The sequence below is a fragment of the Benincasa hispida genome, chromosome 1 (genome assembly GCF_027475165.1).
Source record: "Benincasa hispida cultivar pf3 chromosome 1, pf3_genome.v1.1, whole genome shotgun sequence".
Taxonomy (NCBI): domain Eukaryota; kingdom Viridiplantae; phylum Streptophyta; class Magnoliopsida; order Cucurbitales; family Cucurbitaceae; genus Benincasa; species Benincasa hispida.
The window spans coordinates 18,302,935-18,324,974 of record NC_143478.1 but is presented as its reverse complement, the minus strand read 5'-3'; the positions used below and the strand labels follow the sequence as shown (position 1 = coordinate 18,324,974).

The 22,040-nt window shown below is 37.3% G+C and overlaps 1 pseudogene; it reads right to left on the bottom strand.

Moving 5' to 3' along the window:
- Positions 1-15,853, bottom strand: part of LOC150038300 (secreted RxLR effector protein 161 pseudogene) — a 98,840-nt pseudogene extending 82,987 nt beyond the window's left edge.
- Positions 15,854-22,040: the final 6,187 nt, after the last annotated feature.

Sequence of the window (22,040 nt, the reverse complement as noted above, 5' to 3'; positions counted from 1 at the left end):
GGATGCATTCATATTGATAAAAAAGAAGTTTTCAACATTTTACACAACATAAACCAACAATAGTAGAGAAAAAGAGATGGAGACAGAAAATCAAGCCGTGGGGTGCGATTCCTTCCTCCTTTTGGCACCGTAAATGGCTGCTTTACAAAGATTGTGCTGAAGGTGAAGTTTTCCCTTTTTTAAGGAAAAAATCTTGAACTTTCACTCAAATTTCACAAAGACTCGAATGGAATTGTTTTTAAGTGAGGAATTTTGTAGAGTTTTCTCCAATGTCTTCGCTATCTCACTCCCTCCTTTTCTGCATGGAAATTTCATTGAGTATTTATAGGCGTCAAGGATTAACTTCTTCATCTCTCACTAATGATTATACTGACATGATACATTAACTTCCATACCTTGTTGTGCCGTCTGCTCCGTATCAGAAGTTCATTGGCTCTGCCATAAAGCTTTCTTGTCAACTATCAACTTGGTCTTTGATTTTACGTCCACCGCCTAAGCGTCATGTTATTGCCCATGCATCTTGTCACCTTCTATTGCATGAGGCTATGTGTTTCCAATTATGCGATTCCTATGTTGGCGTCAGGAATTTCTTCGCGGAGATATCTCGTGATCGCATAAATAGATTTTATGCACCCAAAAGGCACGATTTTTATATCTTTCGTGGATTGTGAGATTTTGTACACATATGATCACATGACATAATTAATTTCATGATTTTCTTGCCAAGTTGTCGCATTTTCCAAGATTTTTCCTAATTGTTTTAGATAAAAGAGGTAAAATAACTTGTACTTCTATAAGATATCAGGTATGTCATGAGTTGTAGGTCAAAACTTGTTCAAGAAAAAGGAAAGAGGAAAATGCACTCTTCTTTTGATATGCATTAATCTCTATGCGTTGGAATGAAGAATATGCCATATGCGTAAAGCGTGTATACGATGACCATGCATTTGAGGTGATGAATGAAAGTAAAAAGAAAGAGATTAATGGATTATGCGCTACTCCTACTCCTAGCTAGACAAATTGAGCAATGGAAGTTTGACTATGAGAATTGGTAGAGATCCGGCAACTGTTAACGCGTAATAAAGTGAATGAAGAAACATAATTATGGAGGGAATGAATTCACTGCATCATTATGCTTGGTCGCAAGAGTAATCCCAGCTCGCCACACTAACGCATCGCACACCTCTCGGTGGTCAGTCTCATGCTTATATCTCTATAATACATGGTTACATTGAGCATAATATCATTCCTATCTCTAGGAACACTACTCACTTTGTTTATTGTGTTCCACTACTTACCCTCTCGGGCAGTTGGTTGTAGCTACTCAGCTCAAAGATAAGCATTGTGATAGCCTCACACCAAGCAAAGAGGATTAACTCACTATACTTGTGCAACACACACCTCTCAGTGGTTTGCTACATGTGTCATATCTCTAGGCCGCATGATTAAATATGTGACTTGTATTTAACACTTAACTAAACGATGATAAAGAAGAAGAAGATGATGACGATGGTGCTAAAGGAACTAAAAAGATGCATTGATTACAAAATGTATTAATGTCTTAAGCCAAAATGTAATACAATACAAAGATAAAAGGAGAGGTGGAGGGCTAGATGTAAGCAGTCTCTTGCTTTTCATCCGATGTGCTTCAAAGCTGCCGATGGTGCCATGGATGAGTGGTGAAGAAGTCTCTCTCGAGCTTTATCTCCGGCGAAGCTCTGGTCGTCACTCGGAAGGGCTTGTGGAAGTGAAGAATTCTCAAAGAATGTCTTGCTCATGCTCTCATCGTGATCACAAGAATTTTCCTAAGGCATAAACTTGAATAGTTTGACTCCAAGGCTCTATTTATAGAGCTCAAACGCTGATAGCATTGACAATCCCATTCTGACACACTGCTACTTCTGTCACGGTACGGGAAATGTCAGCATCATTATCATGTTAATACTCCCAAGGTATGCGTTCATGCTCGTTTCTCCTGAAGTATCAATGCATTCCACCCACCTTGCGATCAACCTTCTATCACGATTATCATTCTATGGACGCAGCATTCCATGCGATGAACTAGTCTTCATGAAGATCAAAGCATGCGATCAAATTTATGGCAGTTTGGGATCAACGCATGTGATCAATTCCTGCAATAGCTGCAAACATAGACATTTTGATGCAGAATAACGCATGATATATGGTTAGTGAGGGTTTTCAGTGTTGAACGACGCAAACTCACTTTTTGACATGAATTCTTGGTATTATTAATACATATTTTGCTTATTAGCCCTCATAATTCTAAGTAAAAGGCTACAATAGCTTGTATTTCTACAAGCTATCAAAAAGCAATAATGAGTGTTCATGAAAGCAAGCGAGATACAAACCTGAAAGTTCAATGACGAAGAATAATGATTAAAATAATATAATAATATATTTGTATATTTGTATATAATTTTGTAAATATCCTAAATGACATATAGGGGCTGTGTTAGAATGTTGAGTTGAGTTCATATGTATGTGGAGTTTATATTCTGAGGAGTTCATATGTATATCTTTCCGGTGCTGAGTTAAATTCATATGTTATGGGTATCTGGTATAGTTTTTCTTGACATAAATAATCTATTTTTATAGTGATTATTTTTGTTTGGAAACTTTTTTATTCATTAATTTTACATTTTTTTAAATAAACTATGGATTGTCCTTTGTTTTATTGTTTTTTTTTTTAAGTACACATGTAGCGTTGGAAGTTTTGAGAAATGAGATTTAGGGTTTACTTTTGGATCATGTATTTCTTTTTTTTTTTATTTAAGCAATCATGTTACAAATTTGTGCATGTGACGTTTCTAGTTAAGTTAGATAAAATTATATTGATTCATTGGAACAAAACAAATTTGGATTTATATTATTTGTGAAATATTCAAAAAAGTGTAATTGTACTATAATGACTCGATTAATGGTTATGTTACATGGTTGACATAAAAAATATGTACAAAAACCACATTCTCCGGCCCAGTTATATGATACAAAAAAAGTATATATTGTTGGGGTTGATGCCCTAAAGTCTCGTGTCTGTAGTTTGTAAAGAGTTTGTACAAACGCTTGTGATGTATAATATATGATATTTACTTCACTTCTTGACTTTGCATATTTGGATGTTTTATTTGCTTTACCACAAACTAATAAACTTAAAATCCCTGGTTGTCTTTATGTAACTTAAGCATGTATGTGGTGACATACAAGTGGATCATGTCTTAAGTGATAACCAAAATGGTCTGTAGTATATGGATATAGGAGAGAAACCTTATCCTGGTAATGCTATAGATGCGGCCCGCTTTGTGGAATAGTTACAAGTGTTGTGACTTTTCACAGATGGTCTGATCCTAAACATTCGTGTAGGGGACATGCGAGCGAGGGCGTTCTATACAAAGAATTTGTACAGACCATGAAGTGTTAAAGTCTCGTCATATAACCCCGTTCATGACAAAAACTTCACTTCACTAGAATGACCATATGTAACATGACCTCAATCCCGAGTGAGTTGGAAATTCCTGCCATTGAGGGCGGTCCTTTGATTTGCTTGGGTGCGAGTGGCCAGAGTGCCGACTCAAACCTATCGCTTTTGGGATTCGTCTGATTTGGGAGCTGGAAACTCAGCTACACAAGATGAAGTTCACTTCTTCCCCGAAGCAGAGGTAAGTAGATAGATTGCTCCCTTAAGGGATGATCCCATGGAGAGAACGATGTGGCGCCACACACCTTCTCATGGCCCGAGAGGTGTTCACACATAGTGGACTATGTTGTATTCTTCATTAGAAGGATCGGTGGCACTTAAGGAGTAAGATGTAACTATAGGGGAAAACGGTAAATTGGCCCAGCTGTACTTACGAGCATTTGTGAAGGGTCATCGTACTGATGATTGGTTATATCCGATGGACATAGAAATATATCTGTGGTAAGAAGAGTTCAGTTATCGATCTTTAATGGAATGCCTGGCAGTTAACGGATGGTGGATATCGTGGCTAAAGAGTTTAATAAGTTATTCACGTACCGTTGGAGCTTCAGCCATAGGTTCATAAGGTCCCCTTGATAGCTTGGATAAAAGTTGAGAATCGGTTTTTGGGTTAGTTTAAAATGTTCAAATTGACAAGAGGGAGTTCGATTATATATGATATAATTGAACTAGTTAATTATATATGATATAATTGACTTTATGTATGAGATACATTAATTTGGAGGAAATTGGATATTAATATGATTTATATCTAATGGAGGAAAAATACTATAGTTAATATATGATATTAAACCATAGGTTATGAATATAATGTGATTATATTTATTAATTGGACAGTTATGGGATAATTGGTTGGCGTCTCTTCTGTTTTCGTACCTGATGAGTAAGATGAAGAATTGTTTTGAGACTCTTAAATAGCTCACAGTGTGTTGCAATTCGAGAAGGTCATTGCTTAGTAAATAAGAGCCTAGACGTAGTGCTGTTTACTGAATGATCGCTTACACCCGCGCGCACTACTTACTAAACAATCGCTTATCTTTTACTAAACGATCGGCGCTCTACTTACTAAACGATCGCCCATCTTTTACTAAACGATCGTTTAGTGCTCGAGCTTTACTAAATGATCGTATAAAAGATCGCATAGCTTGTCCTACATGATCGTATATTTCACCTAAACGATCAAGCATTTTGTCTATACGATAGATGAGTCTTTCTCCCACTTGTTTGATTGTTGTATACGATCTCTTTTCCTTCTCCCCTTTACCAAATCCGAATAGAGCCTACTCTTTGGATTCTCACTCCAAAAATACCGAGGGTTCCAAGTGGTGGTGTCGTTCCTTTTCTTCATTTGTTCGTGTGGAGACTGTTCGTGGTATACGATTAGGTGTTGTTGAACAATAGCTTGTCGTTCCAACGAAAGCAAGATTTGTTGTGTAGAAAATCTTCAACTGGTATGTTCTCTCGGTCTCTTGTTTATTTATCCTTTAAGCATGCCAGTAATTTAGCGTTGTTAGTGTATATCTGTATGTGTGAATGTATATGTGGAAATTCTGTCACAATGAATTGGAAAGATCCGCTTCCTCTTATAGGTACTCTTGTATAAGAGTTCCTTCAATTGGTATCAGAGCCCCCAGTTTCTAATATTCCAATTTCATTGCTGCAAAGAATTGCATTTACATTCTTGGTGGGTGCAACATGTTTATTCTTCTTTAATTGTTAAATCGTTTGTGGATATGTAGATTAATGGAGTTTTCTGGCATGAAACCTCGATTTGTTAAATTCTTTTGCATTTTCAGTTAATTGTAAAGGCCCCTGCATTTTTGGGCATAATTAATTGCTATCGAGTCTGTATTTTCAAAGTTAGTTTGAGTCTTGAGTCATTTGTGAAAAAGTTCAGACCAACGGTTGCTGTTTTTCGAGGAAGAAGACAATCAAGCGTTGGTCAGGTTGTATAGATGATAGAGTAGACGATCGCTAAGTATCGGATGCTCGGGTGTCGTTTAACGTGCGCGCGCACTAGACGATCGTATAGCTCAAAAACTTCATCGCTTAGTTACTAACTATACGATCGTGGAGTAAATGCGTGGTAAATCATTTACCTTTCGCGTGTTAAGCGATCGTCTAGACGATCAGGCTTCGCGACCTCGTTGTCGTCTATATGATCATTTAGCTTTCGCGCTATCGTTTAATGTGCGCTACACGATCATTTACCTAGAGACGTTTACTAAATGATGGAGCTTCGCCCGATGGTTACTCGGTTCGCTTGTGAACCAGTTTGCCCAGTGGAAAAATGTAATAGATAGAATTTCATTCCGGTTTTTTGTTGGTTCATCCCATTCCATTAACCTATGGTTTTATACATGCGATGTATGATTTTTTTTATATGTCATATGGTATGCACATATAGAAAAATCTCACCTTAGGTTATGCATTAGTTATACACAATCTCTTTATTATAAGTGTTATGATTTAGAGAAGCATGATTTAAATTACGTAAGTGCATGCTCATGCATCATATAATATAAGAGTTATATTTATACATGCAGTATTTATTAAAGGTTATATTTATAAGTGTTATAAATACCTCGTTGTGTGGCAATGTATGTTTTAGTTGTTTATTTTATAATGGTTATAAAATGAAATTAGAACTAAAATCAATAATAAAAGATTAAAGTGTAGTAAATCTATCTATAAGGGACCTTTTGTCTAAGGCGGGTTCTATCTAGGCTGGGGTATTTAAGGTGACGGCAACTGAACACCCCTATCTGGAAATCTACCTGGAAAGGTGAAATAAATAGATTTGATGCATGCATGCAAGTTAAGAACAGTCCATTAAAGAGTTTAAATGTGACTACTTGAATTTGTTTTATTTCAAAGACAAAAGTTATTTTTTAGCAGACTTAATAATGACTTAGACTATAATCAGTACCCAGATTGTCTAGGTTAAAGAACCCCTAGGTAGAACATTCAGTGGGAGGTACTTGAGGTGCTTCTTTTAAACCTCTAGCATTTCTCCCTTATTGTCCACACCCGTGAGATTTATCCTCGGCTTCATGGCACCCTCGGAGTATCCCCCTAAAGGATGGTGTTTGGGTAGGTCAATATCAAGGTAGATGGAGAGAATGTTCATAGTAAGTGGGAGTAGGAAGTGCGATAACATATCCCACGGTCTCTCTCGTTGGATTGAATAAAGTTTATGCACATCGCCTCGAGACACCCTGGGAGTGTCCCTCTATAGGATAGCAGTTTTGCGTGTTTCTTTATTTGATCTCCTATAAGAGGATAAGGTTACTTGGTCTCTTATACAAATTTTCTTTTTCCCTATGGTGGGCGCATTAGGGTGGAACTCTGGGGCCGAAAATGAGGGGTAACACTTACACGAAATTGTTAAAGGTTAATAGTTTTGGACCGAACAAATGGTGGATGTTAGGTTTAGTTCTAAGAGTTGGTTCTGCCTAATGGTTGAGAATGTCTCATCCCAGTGAAGGGACATCTGATCACCCCACCGGTGATATTTGTCCTATCTCGCTGGGGCATCATTGCAAAATAGAAGTCTAATCATTTAGGGTACTTGGAAACTATTTTGCTAAAACTAATTGCTTAAAATGTGGTTTTGCAAAGTCTTATAAAAGTTTATTCATTTTTCTTTTCAGCAACAGTTTTAAAAATGGCTACAGCCACTATTAGATTACTTAGCACCGTAAAATTGAATGGCTAAAACTATTCGTGTTGGAAACATATGATCACGAAAATACTCATCATCGAGGATCAGAAGTTTGTCCTTACAGAGGACTGTCCTCCTATTCCAGCTCAAGACGCTACTTGAAATGTTTGGGGGGCGTACGAGCGAAGGACACGAGCAAACGAGAAGGCTCGAGCCTATATCTTGGTTAGTCTTAGTGACGTGTTGGCCAAGAAACATGAGTCCATGGTCTCAGCACGTGAGATCATGGAGTCTCTACGGGGATGTTGGGACAGCCATCTAGACAGCTCAAGGACGAGGCTCTAAAACACATCTTCAACTCTAAAATGGAGGAAGGCACCTCTGTTAGTGAACACGTGCTTAATACGATGGTTCACTTTAACGTGGTGGAGATGAATGGGTCTAAAATCGATGAAGGCAGTCAGGTTAGCATTATCCTGTATTCATTACTGGAGTGCTTCCTCCACTTTATTAGCAATACGATTCTTAACAAAGTGGAATATACCCTTACTACTCTCCTCAATGAGTAGCAGACTTATCAATCTTTGCTGAAAGTAAGGAGAAGATGTGAAGTTAGGCAAATGTTGTCTCGTCTTCTAAAAAGTTCCATCGAGGTTCGACCTCAGGATGAAGTCTGCACCTTCAACTTCTAACTCTAGAAAGAGGAAGAAGAAGAAGGGTAGTAAAGGGAAAGGGAAAGCACCTGCTAACCCGCCACCTGTCGCCTAGAGGAAGCGTCCACCATCGACACTAGAAGAAGAATTATCCTCCCTATCTGAAGGAAAGGAAGGAAACCAAGGCTAAGGCCAAGGCAAACAAAGGTAAATGTGATTTACTTTTGTTAGAAACTTGTTTAGTGGAGAATGGTGATTCAGCCTGGATAATTGATTCGGGCGCCACTAATCATGTTTGTTCTTCTTTTCAGGGGATTAGATCTTGCCAACAACTGGAGGCTGGTGAGATGACATTGTAAGTAGGCACCGGGCATATCGTCTCAGCTGTGGCAGTGGGAGGCATCCAGTTAACTTTACATAATAGATTTCTTATATTCAAAGATGTCTTTGTAGTTCCTGAACTAAAAATGAACCTTATTTCTGTAAAGTGTCTGTTGCAATGCAAATACACTCTTTCTTTTAATGAGAATAAAGTGTTTATTCATAAGGATGGTGTTTAAATTTGTACAACTAAACTGGAAAATAATTTGTATGTGCTAAGACTGTTAGCCTTAAGTTCCCTCCATAACATATAGTTGTTTAAATCTGTTGTAACTCAATCTAAACGTCAACGAATTTCTCCAAAAAAAAAAATGTCCAACTTTGGCACCTTCGATTAGGACACATCAATCTCAATAGGATTGAGAGATTGATGAAGAATGACCTTCTAAGTGAGTTAGAAGAAAATTCTTTACTAGTGTGCGAATCTTGCCTTGAGGGTAAGATGACTAAAACACCTTTTATTGGAAAAGGTTATCGAGCTAAAGAGCCTCTAGAATTAGTACATTCTGACCTTTGCGGTCCTATGAATGTGCGAGCTCGAGGAGGCTATAAGTACTTTATCAGTTTTACGGCTAATTACTCTAGCTTTGGGTATGTTTATCTGATGCAACGAAAGTCTGAATCTTTTGAAAAGTTCAAAGTATTCAAGGCTGAAGTTGAGAATTCTTTGGATAGACAGATTAAAACATTTCGATCAGCGGAGAGCTTTTAAATTCAGGGTTCCAGGACTATTTATTAGAACATGGAATTGTTTTCCAACTCTCAACGCCGGGTACACATCAGCAGAATGGTGTAGCGGAGAGGAGAACAAAACCTTGTTGGACATGGCTCATTCGAGGATGAGTTACGCTTCCTTACCGGACTCGTTTTGGGGTTTCGCAGTGGAGACTACGGTATATATACTCAACTGTCCTTCCAAGAGTGTTGCAAGAACACCTTTGAAGTTGTGGAACGGGCGTAAAGCTAGTTTACGTCACTTTAGCATATGGGGTTGCCCAGCACATGTGCTTGAGGCAGATCTCAAGAAGTTGAAACCACGATCGAGGTTATGCCTCTTTATAGGCTACCCCAAAGGTACACGAAGGGGATTCGTCCGAAAATAGGGTGTTTGTTTCCACGAACGCTACTTTCCTGGAGAAGAATCATATTAGGGAGCACAGTCCACGTAGTAAAGTCGTGTTACGTGAGCTTTCCCAAGAAACTACTGAAACTTCAACAAGAGTTGTCGAAGGACCTACTTCATCAGCTAGAGTTGTTGATGATAGTTTATCTTGTAGGTCGGTTCCACCTCAAGAGTTGAGGGAACCTCGATGCAGTGGGAGGGTTATGAACCCATCTAATCACTATCTAGGTTTCATAGAAATCCTAGCTATGGTGGTAGATGCGACGTTGAGGATTCGTTGTCTTATCAAAAGGCAATGGAGGATGTTGACCGGGATGAATGGGTCAAAGCCATGAATCTCGAGATGGGGTCGATGTACTTCAACTCAGTATGGGATCTTGTAGATCAGCCTGATAGGGTAAGACCTATAGGTTGTAAATGGATCTACAAGCGCAAACGAGGAACTGATGGGAAAGTGCAAACCTTCAAGGCTCGACTTGTGGCAAAGGGTTATACGCAGATGGAAGGAGTCGACTATGAGGAGACTTTCTCACCTGTTGTCGTGTCAAAGTCGATCTGCATCCTTCTGTCCATTGCCACTTATTATAATTATGAGAACTGGTAAATGGACGTCAAGACGGATTTTCTGAATGGCAATCTTGAGGAGACCATTTACATAGTGAAACCCAAAGGATTCATTGCCCAAGGTCAAGAGCAAAAAGTTTGCAAACTGAATCGGTCCATTTATGGGCTGAAACAGGCGTCTTGATCTTGAAATATTTGGTTTGATACTGCGATCAAATCGTATGGCTTTGATCAAAATGTTGATGAACCTTATGTTTACAAGAAGATCATCAACAGTTCGGTAGTTTTCTTACTGTTGTATGTAGACGATATACATCTCATTGGGAATGATGTAGGTCTACTGACTGTAGTTAAGAACTGGCTAACGACCCAATTTCAAATGAAAGATTTGGGAGAGGCTCAATTTGTTTTGGGTATACAGATCTTTTGGGATCGTAAGAACAAAGTGCTAGCGTTGTCTCAGGAATCGTATATTGACAAGATCTTGCTCAAGTACTCGATGCAGGACTCCAAAAGGGGCCTACTGCTATTTAGGCATAGAGTCACTTTGTCTAAGGACATGTGTCCTAAGATGCCTTAAGAGGTTAAGGAGATGAGATGGGTCCCATATGCATCTGCCGTTGGCAGTTTGATGTATGCCATACTCTACACTAAGCTAGACATTTGCTATGTTGTGGGAGTAGTCAGTAGGTATCAGTCTAACCCAGGCCAGGGTCACTGGACCGCAGTTAAGAACTTCTTCAAGTATCTTCGAAGAATGTGGGACTATATGCTCGTGTATGGGACTAGGGATTTGATTCTTGCTGAATACACGGATTCTGACTTTCAGATTGATACTCTCAGAAGTCCATTTTAGGGTTAGTTTTTACTCTTGACGGAGAATGTGGGACTATATGCTCGTGTATCAGTCTAACCCAGGCCAGGGTCACTGGACCGCAGTTAAGAACTTCTTCAAGTATCTTCGGAGAATGTGGGACTATATGCTCGTGTATGGGACTAGGGATTTGATCCTTGCTGAATACACGGATTCTGACTTTCAGATTGATACTCTCAGAAGTCCATTTTAGGGTTAGTTTTTACTCTTGACGGAGGAGTTGTAGTGTGGCGGAGCATTAAGTAGGGGTGTATCGCCGGCTCCACGATGGAGGTTGAGTACGTAGCGGCTTGTGAAGCTGTTAAGAATGTTTTCTGGCTCAGGAAGTTCTTGACAGAGCTGGAAGTTGTTCCAAATATGTCTCAGCCCATCACCCTCTATTGTGACAATAGTAGTGCCGTGGCGAACTCTAAGGAGCCTAGGAGTCGCAGGCGCGACAAACACATAGAGCAGAAGTATCATCTAATCTATGAGATAGTGCATCGAGGAGACATGATCGTCACAAACATGGCCTCAGAGCACCACGTTGCTGACCCGTTTACAAAGGCTCTCACGGCTACAATGTTTGAGGGTCACCTTTAGAGCATGGGTCTACGGGACCGCCCACGGCTGGACTAGGGCAAGTGGGAGATTTTATTGTACTAGGTTTTTATGTCCTAGTTTATTGTTTTGTACTTGTTTTTGTACTCCCCACTTCGCTTTAGGACAAGTGGGAGATTCTTGGGGTTGATGCCCTAAAGTCTCGTGTCCTGTAGCTTATAAACACATTTTGTACGAACGTTTATGATGTATAATATATGATATTTACTTCACTTCTTGACTTTACACATTTAGATATTTTATTTGCTTTACCACAGACCAATAAACTTAAATCCTTGGTTTTCTCTATGTAACTTAAGCATGTATGTAGTAACATACTAGTGGATCATGTCTTAAGTGACAACCAAAATGGTCTGTAGTATATGGACATAGGAGGGAAACCTTATCCTAGTAACACTATGGACGTGGTCCGCTTTATAAAATAGTTACAAGTGTTATGAATTGTCACAGATAGTTTGATCATGATCATTCGTGTAAGGGACATGCGAGTGGGGGCGTCCTATACAAAGAGTTTATATAAGACCTGACCACGAAGTGTTAACGTCTCGTCATATAACTCCGTTCATGACAGAGACTTTACTTCACTAAGATGACCATAGGTAACATGACCTCAATCCTGAGTGAGTTGGGAACTCCTGCCATTAAGGGTGGTCCTTTGATTTGCATGGGTGCGAGTGGTCAGTGCACTGACTCAAACCTACCACTTTGGGGATTCGTCTGATTTAGAAACTGGAAACTCAACTTCACAAGATGAAGTTCACTCCTTCCCCGAAGTAGGGGTAAGTAAATAGATTGCTCTCTTAAGGGCTGATCGCAGTCCTTGAACGATGTGGCGCCACGCACCTTCTCATGGCCCGAGAGGTGTTCACACATAGTAAGACTATGTTGTATTGTTCATTAGAGGGATCAGTGATACTAAAAGAATAAGATATAACTATAGGGGCAAAACAATAAATTGGTCCAACTGTACTTATGAGCATCTGTGAAGTTACTGGAAGGTACCAATGCGCAGTGGAAGAAACCACGATCCATAAGCACTCTAATTCATTAATTTTGGAAGAAAAGAAAGTATGCTTTAACATAAATAAATGGGTTTCATGACATATCTTTGAAGAACTTCCTCTAAGCTTTGATTCAGCTGCAAATCTCCATAGAATCTTATTGTAGACCACCCCAAGATCTTCCCTACTATCCTCTTGGAGCTAAAGATTGAGTAGTGGGACTCAAAATAAGCTGGAATTAAGGGAATTTGGAGAAGCTCACAGTAGCAACCAAATAGAATAACAGCCTTTTTCTTTCGATTTTTTCTCAAAAATTTGTTTGGTTGCAATCACTTCAAAACACTTCAATCTCTTCAATATATTGCAAACATTCATGTAAAGAAATTTATTGCATGAGATGCAGCACATGCTTGGAGTTAATGAAGAGTTAATGTGGGTTGTTGGTGACCTAGTAGAAGAAGACAATGGAAAAACTATTTTCCAATTTTTGTGTTTATCTTTTCTTTTTCAATTTTATCTAAATTGATTTCATAAATCAATTTTATTTAATAAAACTGAATATATTATTAATTTTACAAAATTAATTTCATAAATTAATTTTCTTTAATAAAATTAATAAATAATTATTTAAACAATTTAAATAATTCTAATTAATTTAATATCAAATATTAAATTAATTTTTTACATAATTCAATCTTCAAATATTTAAATCATATTTAAATATTATTTCTCCAAATTCATTTAATTCTAATTTGAAGACTTCAAATTAACTTATCACGCTATTCTAGAGCTTATCCATTTATGAGCTAGTCGGCTAAACGAATTAGATCGACTAACCCCCATTCGTTAACTAATGATGATGGAAAAGTCGGCATGCGCAGCGGAAATGAGAATCGGTTTTACTCTAATTGCCCAAAATAAACATGCAACCCTAAATGAATTAATTAGGGTTATTTTGAAATATTACCTTCGTCTATCTCCACCCGAACACGAACACACCACAACTAGAACTGACCTACTATCCTCTGGACTCAGAACCGGGTTGTGGGACTCGATTGATGAAGAACCCAAGAGAGAGAAAAGATGGGAAGAAAGGATTTTGGGTTGGGTTTGGGTTTTTCTTTTTAGCCCAATTTTAGAAAACTATTTTGGCAAAAAATCCAAAAGTTTTTAATCCAAAATGACAAGCCAATATTTATAGAAAAGGGCCATGTAAATTGCATGAAATAACTTCATAAAAACCCAACACCTAGAATCCACTCAATAAGTGGGCTTAATGTCTCCATTCTAAGCCAACACCTAGCCCACTATTTTATTAGTGGGATTATCCAATAAAAGTTTGGATTTTCCTACTAACTTTAGTCAAAAGACAAAATAGTCATTTGGTCAAAGTCAAACTTTGACCGAAAAGTCAACATTTTGACTTTTTATGATTTTTTTCGTGTTGGCTAATTTTGACATTCCGAGCGTGAATCCACATTCATTTTCTCGAAATTCAAATCACATTTGAATATAAGGTCGGTCAAAGTTTGACTTTTCAAAGTCAAAAGTCAACTCTTTAACTTTTTACATCTTTGACCATTTCCATTATTTCCGAGCTTCCGAATATGAACGTATTCATATTTTTTATATTTAAATCACATTTAAATATTAAAGTTGTATCTCTAAACTAAAAAACCGACCACAATATCACATATACTTGTCGGTTTCTCTCTTTTCACCTAATTCGAACAATTTGAATTATTCTATCATACTGTTCTAAGTTTATTCCATATGAGCTAGTAGGGAAACCTAATGGTCTTATAGATCATGGGCTCCAACGATCCGAGATTAGCTGGCTAAACTCTTTAGATGGAGCTAATCAACATTCGTTAACTCACGGGTTATTCCACTATAGTCCCATAATTGCACTCCCCTCACTATAGATATATTTGTGTCCATATGATATAACCATGGTTAGTAAGCTAATCCTTCATAGGTTATCCGTAATCTCGTTTGGGTCATAAAAACTGTTTTACCCCCGAGACTACATTTTATTCCTTAAGTTCCACCGATCCTCTAATGAGCAATTGGTTTAAGGTCCAACCTATAAACTAAACCCCTCTCGGGCCAATGAGAGGGTAGGACCCCTTGTTCAAGACCTAGATCCAGTGCTAAAGGGAACAACCTATCTACTATCCCTATAATGGGTAGGAGTGAATTCCGTCTTGCACCCTATGTTCCCAGCTATCCGTCTGATCTTACCCCTGAAATGGGAGGCTTATTGGGCCAGCGATAATGAGCTGCCCTCACCTATGCATATCTAAGGATAATTCCGAGTGAATAGGATTTCATAGTTAATTCAGGATCAAGATTAAGTTATCTAGGTCATCAGTTAACGAAATAGTCAGTTTTATACATTAAACTACATTTAGAACATCAAAAGTGACTATTTCATGGTTTAGTCTTATGAAAATTCTTTACATAGGATGCCCCCATTTTCATGTCTCCACGTGAGCGGTTTAGGATCACATCGTTTGTACTAACTACGAAATGGGCCGCATCCATAGTGTCCCCAGAATAATTTGCCCAATCTTATTCATATATTATAGACCATTTTGGCTATATATATTTGAACTTGATCCACATTTATGTCACTATATAAAGTTCAAACTTAAACTTAATAGCCTCGGAACCTTAGTTTATTGTATGCATGAATATAGAATTTAAATTTACTAAAGATTTTCAATAACAGTTTTATTGAACAAGAATATGATATTACAAACTACGAGTTTTAGGACATAAAATCCAACAAACTCCCATTTGGACTAAAACTCCTAGCAGGATCAAACGATGCTAAATTTAACTGTGATAAATTAATATTACATATGAGTACAATAAACACTAAACTTTAGCTGTAGGTGACCCAGAAGGTATCTGGGTCACTACAACGTCACCACAATGTACGATTTCTCAGATAAGGTGGTACTTGCATTCGATGTGCTTTCCCATTTATGGCTTCGAGGTTCTTTTGAATTTGCAACTGCACCGTTATTGTCACAATACAATGTGATGGGTAGATGCATATTTGGAACAACTTCCAAATCTGTCAAGAATTTCCTCAGCCATACTGCTTCTTTTGCTGCTTCGCAAGCAGCTACGTATTCAGCTTCCATTGTGGAGTCAGCTATACAAGTCTGTTTTACGCTTATCCACACTACTACTCCTTCGTTAAGAGTGAACACTAATCCAGATGTAAACTTTCTAGCATTTTTATCAGTTTGGAAATTAGAGTCAGTGTATCCAGTAAGGATCAGATCCTTAGCACTATACACGAGCATGTAGTCCCTAGTTCTCTTGAGATACTTTAAGATGTTCTTAATGGCAGTCCAATGATCACGTCCAGAATTAGACTGGTATCTACTGACGATCCCTACGGAGTAGCATATGTCAGATCTAGTACATAACATTGTATACATCAGGCTTCCAACTTCGAAGACATAGGGAATATTTCTCATATCCTCAACTTCTTGAGGTGTCTTAGGACATAGTTCTTTTGACAGATGAATTCCATGTCTGAAAGGCAATAGACCCTTTTTGGAATTCTATATTTTATATCTAGACAACATTTTGTCTATATAAGATGCTTGAGACATGGCTAGTGCCATGTTCTTGCGATTCCGAACAATTTGGATCCCAAGAATATACTGCGCATTTCCTAAATCTTTCATTTGGAATTGAGTATCTAGCCACTGCTTGATGTCAGTAAGATATCCTACATCATTCCTAATGAGTAGAATATCATCGACATATAAAACTAAAAACGCTATAGTAGAATTGACGATTTTCTTGTTAACACAAGGCTCGTCAACATTCTGTTCAAAATCATAAGATTTGATCGCAGTATCAAACCTTATATTCCAGGATCTAGAAGCTTGTTTTAACCCATAAATGGATTTTTGAAGCTTACAAACCTTTTGTTCTTGACCCTGTGTAATAAACCCCTCTGGTTGAGCCATATAGATACTGTATTCAAGATCTCCGTTTAGAAAGGTTGTCTTGACATCCATCTGCCAAATTTCATAATCATAAAAGGTGGCAATGGATAAGAGTATTCTTATCAACTTTAACATGGCAACGGGAGACAAAGTTTCTTCATAATCCACTCCCTCTCTCTGGGTATAACCTTTTACCACAAGTCGAGCCTTAAAAGTCTGTACTTTACCAGCTTGGTATCGTTTTCTCTTATAGATCCACTTACAACCAATTGGTTTTACATCAGTTGGTTGATCTATAAATTTCCAGACAGAATTGAAGTACATAGATTCCATTTCGAGGTCCATGGCTTTGATTCACTAATCACGGTCCACATCTTTCATCGCCTATTTATAGTTCGATGGATCCTCTGTGCCATCATTAAGTATGACGACTTGTGTTTCTGTTAAACACAAGTAACGGTCAAGCTGATGAACAACCCTCCCACTACATTGAGGCATTCTCAACTCTTGAGAAGGATGTAACTGACCTGATGTACTAGTTTTATCTACTACTTTAGTAGATGAACTAGCTTTATTTGTAGCGTTTTTGGAAATTTCATTCAATAATAGTTTACTGCGAGGTTGATGATTCTTATGTGGTCTTCCTCTAAGAATGTGGCATTTGTCGATACAAATACCTTATTCTCTTGAGGATGATAAAACAGACCACCCCTTGTTTCCTTTGGATAACCTACAAATAGACATAATTTTGAACGATGTTCAAATTTCTCGGGATTTTGTACCAACACATGTGTTGGGCAACCCCAAATTCTAAAGTGACGTAAACTACTTTTACGCCTTTTCCATAGTTCATAAGGTGTTTCTAAAACACTTTTAGAGGGAACGTTGTTCAAAATATGGACAGCGGATTCAAGTGCATATCCTCAAAAGGAATCAGGCAATTGAACATAGCTCATCATAGAGCGAACCATATCTAATAAGGTTCGGTTTCTTCTTTCTGATACACCATTCTACTGAGGCATACTAGATGTAGAGAATTGTGACTGGATCCCGTTTTCTATCAAATAGTCTTGGAATCGTATGTCCATATACTCTCCACCCCAATCTGATCGAAGTGTCTTTATTGTTTTACCTAATTCATTCTCAACTTCAGCCTTATATTCTTTGAATTTTTCAAGAGAATCAGACTTGTGATGAAGCAGGTAAACATGACCATTCCTTGAATAATCATCAATAAAACTGATGAAATATTCATACCCACCTCGAGCCTTAACATTCATTGGTCCACAAAGATCCGAATGTACGAGCTCTAAGGGTACTTCGGTTCTGAGACCTTTTCCAGTAAAAGATCTTTTGGTCATCTTTCCTTCAAGACAGAATTCACATGAAGGTAAAGAGTTATCTTCTAACTGACTTAAAAGTCCACTCTTGACCAATCTCCTAATCCTATTGATATTTATGTGACCAAGTCTAAGGTGCCATAGATAGGCGTTGGAAGAAACCTTTTGTTTTTTATTCTGATTTTCTAATGTTCTAAAAATTTCAGTATTTAAAACAAAATTTGCTCTAGTTGGTCTTAACTTATATAAGTTGTCTTCAAGTGTAGCAGAACAAATTTGAATACCTTTACAAAAAATGAACGTTTCATTTATATTAAAAGATATTGTATATAATTGTTCTATAATATATTGTATATAATTGTTCTATAATACAAGCGATAGATATCAAATTCCTCTTCATAAGAGGTGCATACAAAATATTTTTAAGTACTAGATATCTATCTTAAAAAAAACAACTTCAGATCTCCCACTGCTTCAGCTGATACAACCTCTCATATTCCAACTTTGAGGGTTATCTCACCTTCTTCAAGCTTTTTCCAAAAACTAGTTTCTTGAAATGAGAAACAAATATGATTAGTGGCTTCTGAATCTAGTATCCAGATTGAAGTATCATATTCTACTAAACATGTTTCAACGACTAGTAAATCATATTTACCTTATGCCATTTTCTCAGCTTTCTTCTCTGCAAGGTACTTCGGACAATTTCTCTTTCAATGTCCATTTTGGTTACAGTGGAAACATTTTTCTTTATCTGTATCATTCTTTCCTTTTTTTTATCTTGGGAGCCTGCCCTTTTCCCTTCTTTTTCAATTGAGCTTTAAAGGGTCCAGCTATATTTTTAGAGAACGATCCTCTTATAAATTTTTTCATAGTGGTAGCAATATTTGCTTCCACTTTCTTCCCCTTACCTAAAGTAAGGTTTTGGAATCGCTGGAGCTTGTTAAGAAGGGTAGTGAGGTTAAATTCTATTTTGTTTAAAGACGCATTTGTCTCAAAAGGTATAAAACTCTTCGGAAGAGATTGTAAGATAAAGCTAACCTGGTTAGCCTCATCAATGGGTCCTCCAATTACTTTAGCGATATTGAAGTACATCGTCATGTCCATGACATGTTCTCTAACAGAAGTTCCCTCCTTCATACACTTCGTGTAAATGTGCTTAATTGCCTCGTGTCTAAGGGACCATGATGGTTGCCCAAATATTTCTCTTAATGAATCTATTATCTCTTTAGCCGTAGCTAAGGATTCATGTTTCTTTGCCAAAACATCAGACATGCTGGCAAGAATGTAAACACGGGCCTTTTCATTGGCTTTGACCCATCGATCGTATGCTTCCCGAACAAATCAGTTAGCATTTGAGGCTGGGGCTTGAGGACATTCCTCAGTTAAGACAAATCTTAAATCATCAACTACCAGTATTATATTTAGATTTGATTTCCATGCCGAATAATTATCGCCGTTTAGTTTCTCGGAAGCTAAGAGTTGAATTATCGAGCTATTCATGCTGAAAAGATAAATATATCCTTTTTAGTAAAAAATATTAATCTTTTAAATCCAATCAAGTTTAGCAAAAAAAAATTAATAATGTACTCTTCATTATTATATTTTGCAACGATATTTCAAAAGTTTAGAGTAACCTCCACTGAAGGGCAGTCGATTATTCCTCTTTCGAACAAAGACAATCTTGACTAGATGCTAACCCCAGAATAACTCTTTATTCTTATAGCACTATAGTTATCGTTACTTTGGTCGGGAATATACTAACATCTTAGTAATTCTTGTAAGTGTAACCTTCCATTTTTTGATTTCAGAAACCAGAATCAACATGCTCCCAAAAGTGGAAAGTCAATATGAAAACTGATCTAAGAGAGCCTATCCAGATTTGGAGTTCGCGGTATTTTAAATCCTATAATACAACCCTCCGAAGGGAAAGGTCGCTTCAGGGCAGACATGCAGGCGCATCATAGGAATCTCATGGTGCGACCTAATGGAAGAGACCGTGGGATATGTTGTTACATACCCCTCACCCACTTACTATGAACTACTTCCCCTATTCACCTTGATATTGATCCATGCAAACACTTTCCGAAGGGAGTCCGCTCCTAAGCACGACCCAAAGCCCTGCATGGACCTCACGATGTGAACTCTTAGGGACGCTAGAGCTAAAAGTATGCTACTTCTCTCTAGCTAAAGTGTTCTATAACGGTTTAGGGTATATAAAAAAAATACTTAGAGATATATTTTGGCTAAATTAAACATATCCTTAGTCTAGGTGATAGATCCATATATAACTCTTATACTGGATTTTAACCTATGATGTCTAGGTGATAAACAAATTTTATTACCTCACATCTCTCCCGCATGCTCATTAAAACTAGGATTATTTGACTTAGACGCTAGTTTAATCTCCAGGTAGGAGGTGTTCTGTAAACCGTTATCTTAAGAACCCCCAACCTTAGACAAGATCTCCTCGGGTAAGTAAATAACTCTTTTTTTAACAAGTAATCGACCTATTCAACTCTTTAGAAAAGCCGATTGAAATTGCACCAATTTAATCCTAGGTATGCAACTTTTACCTTTGTTATAGATTTTAAAGTCTAGATTATTTTATAACAATTATAAAATAAAATTATAACCATTATAACCTTAGAATCATACATCTATAACATACATTCATACTTAATGATCATGTTTTAATATAAAACTTTATATTAAAAAAAACTTAACATGCATACTATTTACATTATAACAATTATAACATATATTAAATGCATTCACATGTTTACCTACGGTGGGATTTTAAATCTATATGACATACTATATGCACGACAAGATTCAAAATTTAATTAAAACATACATCAACATGCATAATTAATTAAACAACCTAAAATAGATTGGTTTTGGCTCTTAAATTAAGCTAACAACTAAATTATTATAGTAATAATTTGGTGTAGTACAAAAAAACCCTCTCAAACCAGCTTCAAACACCTTTGAATCAACTTGTACCGGCCAAAAAACTCTCGAACCAGCCCAAAACTCCAAAAAACCAAGTTGAACCGGTCAAACTGGCTCAACCAGGTCAAACGAACCGGTCCAGACCATCTGGTCAATGCGCGGGGTGGGTCGACGGAAACGCGGGCGGCGATTCGGGTCGCGAAAAAATCGGGTGGGTCGCGAAAAAAAGATTCGAGCTTCAGGTCGGGTCTAGGAGCACCTTTTCTCGGGTCTGGGAGCAAAATCGGATCTGTGAATATTTTTTTCTTCATTTTAAAGTCGTCCTCTTTCCCAGAACCAAGCAATTACAACTTAATTTCAACTTTAATGCTCATAAACATGTGATCAATTACAAATTAATACTACAAAAAAAAAACTTAATTTAATTGCCAAAACCTAAAAACCATTTTAGTTTCCAATCTCAATTTTATCTAATAAATTGATACCCACCACATGCAATTGAGTAAAATTATAACATGCTCTAATACCACATGATGGAAAAGTCGGCATGTGCAGCGGAAATGAGAATCGATTTTACTCTAATTGCCCAAAATAAACATGCAACCCTAATGAATTAATTAGGATTATTTTGAAATAATACTTTTGAAGCTCCCGAAACTCGTCTATCTCCACCCAAACACGAACGGACCACCACTAGAGCTGACCTACTATCCTCTGGACTCAGAATCGGGTTGTGGGACTCGATGGATGAAGAACCCGAGAGAGAGAAAAGATGGAAATAGAAGAAGGAATTTTGAGTTGGGTTTGGGCTTTTCTTTTTAGCCCAATTTTAGAAAAATATTTTGGCAAAAAATAAAATTTTTAATCCAAAATGACAAGCTCATATTTATAGAAAAGGGTCATGCAAAATTGCATGAAATAACTTCATAAAAACCCAACACCTAGATTCCATTCACTAAGTGGGCTTAATGTCTCCACTATAAGCCAACACCTAGCTCACTATTTTGTTAGTGGGATTATCCAACAAAAGTTTGGATTTTCCCACTAACTTTAGTCAAAGGGCAAAATAGTCATTTGGTCAAAGTCAAACTTTGACTGAAAAGTCAACATTTTGACTTTTTATTATTTATTCCATGTTGACTAATTTTGACCTTCCGAGCATGAATCCACATTCAATTTCTCGAAATTCAAATCACATTTGAATATAAGGTCGGTCAAAGTTTGACTTTTCAAAGTCAAAAGTCAACTCTTTGACTTTTTACATCTTTGACCATTTCCATTATTTTCGAGCTTCCGAATATGAACGAATTCATATTCTTGATATTTAAATCACATTTAATATTAAAGTTGTATCTCTAAACTAAAAAATCGACCACTATATCACATATACTTATTGGTTTCTCTCTCTTCACCTA